Raw genomic sequence first — 7,889 nt, 5'->3', positions numbered from 1 at the left:
GGGAAAATTGTAGTATGACTGCAGTTACAGAGGCAGGCTGCCAAGGTGGCATGTCACGCTCGGAACTCGAAACCCGACATATAGGACACAAAAAGACGACAAATGATCAGATTCGATCGCGTATTAATTTGCATATCAAAGAGGCGAGATACTGGAATGAGGAAATATAAGGCCGGCAGTCGAATTCTGGAGAACCGGACGGAACAGGTCGGAGCTGAGAATGGGGTTTTTTTTCTATTATATCTATCAAGCGCGATAATGCCTGATCCCCCTATTCTAGAATATCAGTAAAACGTCAATTTATGGGTGATGATCTATGCTTAGCGTTTTTACAACTTTAATTGTAAGTACTTTTTTTTTGATTTCATGAATATGTATCTTAAAGCTGCATAAAAATATTGTTTCTTGGATTGGCCTGTTTTTATTGTAGCTTCCTTCAGACGAGGATATACCATAGCAGGAAAACTAGACCTGATAGAAAAAAATGAAACGAGATTTCTGGGATCAGCGCTCTACAAATTAGGTAAAAACAGTTGCAACATTTTAAGCACCATAAGTTTGTATTTTATTTGCCAGTGGTTATATTATGGTGTAAGTGATTTAACCTGTGTCTAAACTTCTAGTTTTTGAATATGACTTTACTTTTTAAAGGCGATAATTGTAGCAATGTGAGCGTTGTTTGTGTTCATATATTACGCAGGGTCCTTTTCATGTTAATCGCAATTATGGAAAGACCGTTAAACGGTTAGATGTTATTTTAAAGCTCTACCTAAAAGGGTGAACCTTTGTGTCTGCAATATCGGCACTTTAGATTCGACAGTTTCGATTTTTATGCAGTCGCTGTCCGACTGGGAATCTAAATTCGAATCCTGCAAACATAGTATGCAAAGAAAAATTCGAGGAACTAAAATACTTTTACATTTCAATCGGGTTCTCTGTAAGCGAATATGCTTTTCTCAAAAAACACTATACTATTTTCAGAATTTCGATTTTTACTGGCAAAATTTCCAATTGTAATGTCAAAACTTACACTTAAAATTGGGTGTACAAAAATAACTATGAATTCGTATGCATAAACATAGTACCACATTTGACCGGATCAATTCTGTTGCTGACATTGGTTAGACTTTTTTTCTAAAACCAAGTACTAATAACTGTCTACATGAAGATGTTTAACATTCATAGTTAAAGTGATGTATTAGAACTTGCAATAATCGCACTTAACACGCCTATATATATATATATATATATATATATATATATATATATATATATATGGTGCTAATGCACTTACTGATCCGCGCTATTTTTTTAAATCGTAGTTCAAAGTTTTGTTTTATTCAACCGTAAGGTTAAAGTACAGACTAGGTACAAAACCCCTCCCCATGTTAATGGCTTAAATGTTATTTCAGCAGGGATCAATAAGTGCATGAGTACCTATATTTATAATACATATGATAAAAAAAACTAGCAAAAGAAATATACTTTATACAAAGCGCACTTGTCAATGAAAATATTAACTGAAAGATGAGAGTACTAGTCCACTTATTGATCCGTGCTGAAAAAATATTTAAAAAGCCATTCTTAACATAGGGAGGGGAGGGTGTTTTGTACCTATTCTATACTTTAACCTTACAATTGAATAAAAAAACATAAAACACTTTAATTAAACTTGGAAAATACGATTTAAAAAAATAGCGTGGATCAGTAAGTACACTAGCACCAAGATGAGAAATAAATTGTACATATAACTTAATTTCATTAAATCAATAAGTAGAGGAAAAATAGGGTGAAAGAACCTTTAAGTTTTAGCATTTCGAAGCTAAATAAGTATTTCGGAATTATGAGTCACATTCTGCTGCATTTATTTTATTTCCGTAACATGACGTGCTTTTCTTTAATAGTTTATACATCCATTTATACGTTGCTTTTTTTTTTTTTTTTTTTTTTTTTTTCTTTGCAAAATGGTACCTTTTTTAAATGATTTTTTTTTTTGTAATTCACTACTTCAGCCGGTATTTTATATGAATATAAAAATGATTGTCGGTGCGAAGATTGCCGGCGGATATTATATAGACGCATAGCGTACGCTCGTATGACAGAATGCCCCAGTCTTTTTTTTTTTTTTTTTTTTTTTTTTATGGATCAAAATTGATTTGCATTGTTTTCGGTCGGATGTCGAGGTTATTCTGAACAGAAATGACACAATAAGAACTTCACAATGCACTGCATGTTGCATGTGATATAAACTAAGGATAATCTTTACCAGGCACGTTCCTACTAAGAGGTGAACTCGAATTTCATACGCTTTTATAAATACAATCGTATACGCATAAAACAAAACAAATGTAAGCGTATCAATAAAATAACATAAACACACACATGCCTACTTTACTCCATGAAGTAATAATGATTCAAAGTCCCAATTATGTTTATTTCATTTGGAAATGTAAAATTTGACCCTGGAAAAATTCTGCTTTCTTCAAGGGGTAAAAAGTGAGGTAAAATGTGGATTATTTTAGATCAAAGAATTCTTTATTTGTTTTTCAGATAAAAATTTTAGGTTATTTCCCTTGATTGTAAAGTGTTAAATATTCTTCCTATATACTTGCTTTATGAGGGTCAGTTATTCGTCGGGAAAATCTAGCTCCCCAAAACGGCACTCTGGATAGGAACAAAAATAAAGAAATTGCCTCAGTATAGTGAATGTTAACCTCTACGTTGAATTTGAACGAATTTTTAAAAAATTTTTTAGCACTTACGCATTATATTAACAGCGCCAGTGTCAGGGACGATAACTCCAATTTCTTGAAATAGTTACAAAACACCCCCTTCAATGTTAAATAAGTTTCTAAATAACGTTAAAAATAGCGCACCATTCTTAAACTTTACATTTACCAAAAGTTATTGAACTGTTTTGTCGTCTAATTTTAAAACATAATTTCTTCTTGGTCGAATAACACGAAATAAAAAGTAAACGACACTTAAATATTTGAAAATGTCTCAAAATATAATTGTAAAAATATTTTAATTTTTTAATTAAAGCAACATTACTTCGCCTTTTGGCTAGGAGCAAATTATAGTATCTGTTCTGTGACGGCACATCTTTTCTGTCTTCAGTCAGTGGAAGAGAAATCTTTCTAGACTGAGACCGTTTTTGTTCCTTTCCCCACACCTAAAATCGACCTTGTGTCAAACTCTACCCTCGTGAGGAGGCAAGTACGTAGGAACATTGGATTTTTTTCAGACAATTTAACAGAAACATTAGAAAATATAATTTTTATAAAACATTTAAACATTTTCTGCAAAGTCTTAAAACATTTTTTGAATTGAAGCATCATTAGATTTTTTTTTTTTTTTTTTTTTCAAACAAATTAGCGGGAAAAAAATCGCAAGAGAAAAACATAATTTTAATAAACTGAATTGGCGTTAAACTGTAACCAAATATAATCTTTATCACTGAATAAGGTTAAAAAGCTGTGTTCCCTCTAAGTCGTTCAATGAAACTGAACAAACCTAAATGAGCTCCCCCATATAATGCATAAGTGCTTCATATTTTGATCCAATAAATGTTTTTACAAATTCTGATGTTATTTCGAGCTTTTACATTTAAGGACCCCCGCTGTTTGTCAGTGTTTAAAAGTTAAATTTAAGTCTTACGTTATCATTTTTATTTAATTGTTAGGTGAAAATACTAAAAATTTACAAAACACCAACCCTCTCCATGTTGAATAAGTTTCTAAATATTTCAGCGAGCGTCGTTAAATGCAAAAGTACGTTATTTTTGTGTCATTTCTCTCGTAAACACCAATTTCTTTCATTTTCTATCTAATCTTTCCATGATTTTTAGATACGTATTTTCACCATGACAAGTACGTAAGTTTTACGTGAAATTCAATATTTCGTTCGCTCGAATAATATAGAAACAACAATTGCCTGTTTACCGCAAAGTGTGGCGTGTGTGTGAGGGGGGGGGGTGAAAGTTACAAGATCATATAGCAGGGCATCATAGATACGTTTCTGACATTTCATCACAAATATCCTGTGCTGTATGGCTTCTAACCCTTTCCCAAATGGATACTACACAGGGCTCGATTTCAAACCTGACATAGTCCAAACACTTGTAAATCAGAATCGTTGTTATCCGTAAATGTACATATAATTTCCAAAACGTAGAAACACACCTACGGAAATGATCAAAGATTTGTTTCACTAGTAGTTTAAAATCAAATATTTCGTATTTCATCAATACGAGCGATGGAAAAATTCAGTTATATCTAAAAACAAACAAATAAAAACTATGAAAAGAATCGTTTTTTGGCATCGGAAAATAGGTAAAAATTTTCCGATACCTATTCCTTAATTCCGATTTTTTTTTGATTCCCAATTCCTCCGCTAATATATATTCCTATCTTGCTACGATAGGCAAACCGTTCTGATTATATTAGATATCAGGCAAAAAAAATTAAAGTGCAAAAATTAAAAAGGTTCCAGACCTTTTCATATTTCTCCCTCCCTATTGTTTACACACACCATCTCTATATTATATTACCCCAACCCTCTTACTTTCTCGAACCTTATACTCTCCTTTAAACTTTCTTCCTGGAAGTTTTTAATTTTTGCACTTTCATTTTTCTTGCCTGATGAGATCTTATGATTGAAACGGTATGCGCATCGTAGCAAAATGACTGTTGTCATAAAGAAAAAAAAAACAATTTGCTCTTTGAGCACTGTCAACGACCATTGTTGAAATTCAATTTTCAATTTTTGCATATCTTCCGACCCGAAAGATATATAAGTGGCCGATTTTTTTTCGATTCCTATTCCGACTAATCGTCCCAACACTTGTGTGTGTATGTATGTATGTGTGTATGTATGTCCATGCAAAATCTTACCTGGATCCGACAAAACGAAATGAGTTAGTGACATAACTTATTGAACAGCACTCGTATAAAAGTGATCTTTGTTTACCATGAAAAGGATTTCGGAAATTAAGACACACACACACACACACATATATTATAATGACCTTCGCATGTTATGTTTTCTATTCTGATCTAATCGATTCCGGTCATATCCTCTGAACCATCCTTATTTCTGTTCATCGATAGAATAACAGATATTTCCACTCTTTATTTTTGTCAGTTATTTAGATTTTGACTGGGGTCGGCGGAGGTGCTATTTCTTCAGATCTCCTGGACGGCTTCCGTGAAAACACTCGTTGATCCGCCGGAAATGCATTGGCAAAGGCGAAACCATTCACCCGTTTGTACGAAATGAATTTCTGGAAAAAAAATAAAGTGAGCAAAAATCATAAACCTTTTATCTGCCATAAGAGATTTGCATATAGCTATCAAATTCATAGCTTTAGATAATCCATTATGCGGCAACGTGCTATCTACTAACATTAACTTCTCAGCAACCAGAAATTATAAATCCATGCTTGAAAAAAATTACATTCCTTAAACAAATTATAAATCTTTGACCTAAATTAATCCCAGATCTGCATATAAATACGATAGGGTGTTACTTTGTGTAATGCTTACATCCGGGTCGTTTGTTATACTTCTATTTCGTGTAATAATTTTAACAAATGTTCTTTAAGTTTGTTTCAGTGTCGATTTTAGCTGATGGTACTTAAATTATCTATTTTATTGATAATTTTATCAAGAATTTTTATAGGTTTCTGTTTCGATTATAACTGATGGCACTTCAGTAATTTGTTTTTATAAATAAATACTAAGATATAAATATAATTAAGAATTATTCACAGGTTTTGGTTTCGATTTCAATTATGGCCGTAGAAACTAGTCATATAATTTTTTTTCATAGGTTTTTATTTCGGTTTCGGTTCAAGCTAATGCACTCAAGTCATGGATATATATATTGCGATTTTTTAAATCGCAACTTTATAATATACACACATCGATAAAACATTAACTCTATAAGAAATCTGCAAGAATTAAATATATTTAAGTCTATTTACGATGGGGTTTTGTCGGGCGTTTATACTAGCTTAAATACTTTTGCAATTTGAAAGTTGCAGTAATATTGGAGCGTCTCTATTTACACTGAACATCTACAGAATGCCAAAATCAATATATTACATAAATGAGCCTCCCCCTCCCCTGTGGAATTTCCACAGGTCCCGCTAGTCTGGCATCATAGCTACTGAGATGTAAGGAGCTACGCGGTTATGGACCAGATTTATACGATACATCTTAAGTTACGAGCTGTGTTTACATTACATGTAAATTTCTGCACATTGATGCAGTCGATGTAACAAGGAGCAGGACGGAAATTCCAAACGCAAGCGGTTCGAAGCAAAAAGACTTGACTTGAAAAATTTTCCTGAATTTAGGGACCTTTACAGTAAATGTACAGGCTTTTTCGTTCATGCATGCATAACGCACAAATTGACGGGTGTATAACACCTATTTTTTAAAAGTAGGTTACATAAAGCCTTTATGTTTATTTTATAAATAGTACTTTGCATATAATCTCTACATCTATAAAAGTGACAGTGTGTGGGTGAGGACAATTCTCTTCCTATATACTCACGAATTCTTGATCTAGACTTTAAATTTGATAGTGGATTCAGACATGTGATAATCGTTTAATCGGATTGCATCCGGAAAAAAAGGCTGTCTAGAAGTTAAATATGAAAAATTGGTACGTGGGGGTAATAGGATATTAAATTGTCCGTTAACTATTTGACGAATGTGCGTGCGTGAATTGATCACATGACACATTGATTAGGTTAAGAATAAGGTTTGAAAATACGTTTTAAAGTTCGTATCAAGCTGGCCTAAGTTATCGTATTTGCCACCAAAACTTTAGGTTTGGGTTTCGATCTTAGCTTGAGTATTTTTAATTTAAAATACGTAAACTGTTTGGAAAAACATAATACTCGCATACATGTTTCAGTTATGTTTATTTTATTTTTTAGATGGAAATGAACGTTACCTTTAATATCTACGATATTTCTGTTTGTAATAAATCTAAATTAATTAAAACAATATCTACGACCGGGCAACACTGGGCGGCCTGTTAGTATTAACATACTAGCATAACATGTATCGTTTTGTTACCAATGTGTCTAAGACGATTATTCGGAATAGGAACCGGGAATATATTTTATTTTAAATGTTTGTATTTACGCAGAACACTGGCCATGCTATTTTCTAGAGAATAGTTTTAAGCTAAACTCTATTATTGCATCATTGATTAAACTGTTAGGCGAAAGTGTAGAATAGTTGGATCCTCATGTTAAAATGTTATTTCAGCATGCTTTAGTATCATATTTTTTAGAATTTTTCTTTATAAATAAAATTTTTACAATATGTCAGAAAAATACCATTCTATAAGTATTTTTCACAAAAACTAGTTTGCATGAAAAAATTGTTGCATCGTTTTGTTACCAAACGTAAAAAAAATCAATTTCTGACCCTGGATTCAATTTAGTAGTTGTAATACAAAAAATGTCATTCGGGTATAAGAGACTTATCTGGTCACTACAGCTATCTTACATCCGGGTTAAGAATCTCCAGGATTCTTATATTCGGGTTACACTATACATAAACACAGGATCTAATTTGGGACCAGAGAAATCTTATATTTGGTTTACTTATATTCAGGTCTCTTATATCAAGGTTACACATCTTAAATATCATTTTACAAAAAAAAATTAAATTTCTGTCTAATTTCATTAGAAATTCGCTTGCTTATCTTAAAACTAGAAAATTGAACATTAATCGAAAAATACTTTTCTAGTGCATTCAGTTTGATCAAACGCTCATCAGGAACGGGAACTTGAAATAAAATGAAAATAACCACTAAAATTTCAACTTTATTTCACATTCATTAAATAAAACATGGCGTTTCATTTT

General features: G+C 32.2%; 1 long non-coding RNA gene across 1 annotated transcript in view; it reads left to right on the top strand.

The window, feature by feature from the left end:
• Positions 1–208: 208 nt before the first annotated feature.
• The window catches only part of LOC145245707 (uncharacterized), an 839,291-nt gene continuing 831,610 nt past the window's right edge, over positions 209–7,889 (top strand). Inside the window, exon 1 of the long non-coding RNA XR_013863020.1 lies at positions 209–343. This is a non-coding gene — a long non-coding RNA (uncharacterized LOC145245707). The remainder of the gene's footprint in view (positions 344–7,889) is intronic.

This window comes from Euprymna scolopes, chromosome 23, assembly GCF_053919585.1.
Source record: "Euprymna scolopes isolate OS-2025 chromosome 23, ASM5391958v1, whole genome shotgun sequence".
NCBI lineage: Eukaryota > Metazoa > Mollusca > Cephalopoda > Sepiida > Sepiolidae > Euprymna > Euprymna scolopes.
This window is presented reverse-complemented; position numbering and strand designations above follow the sequence as displayed.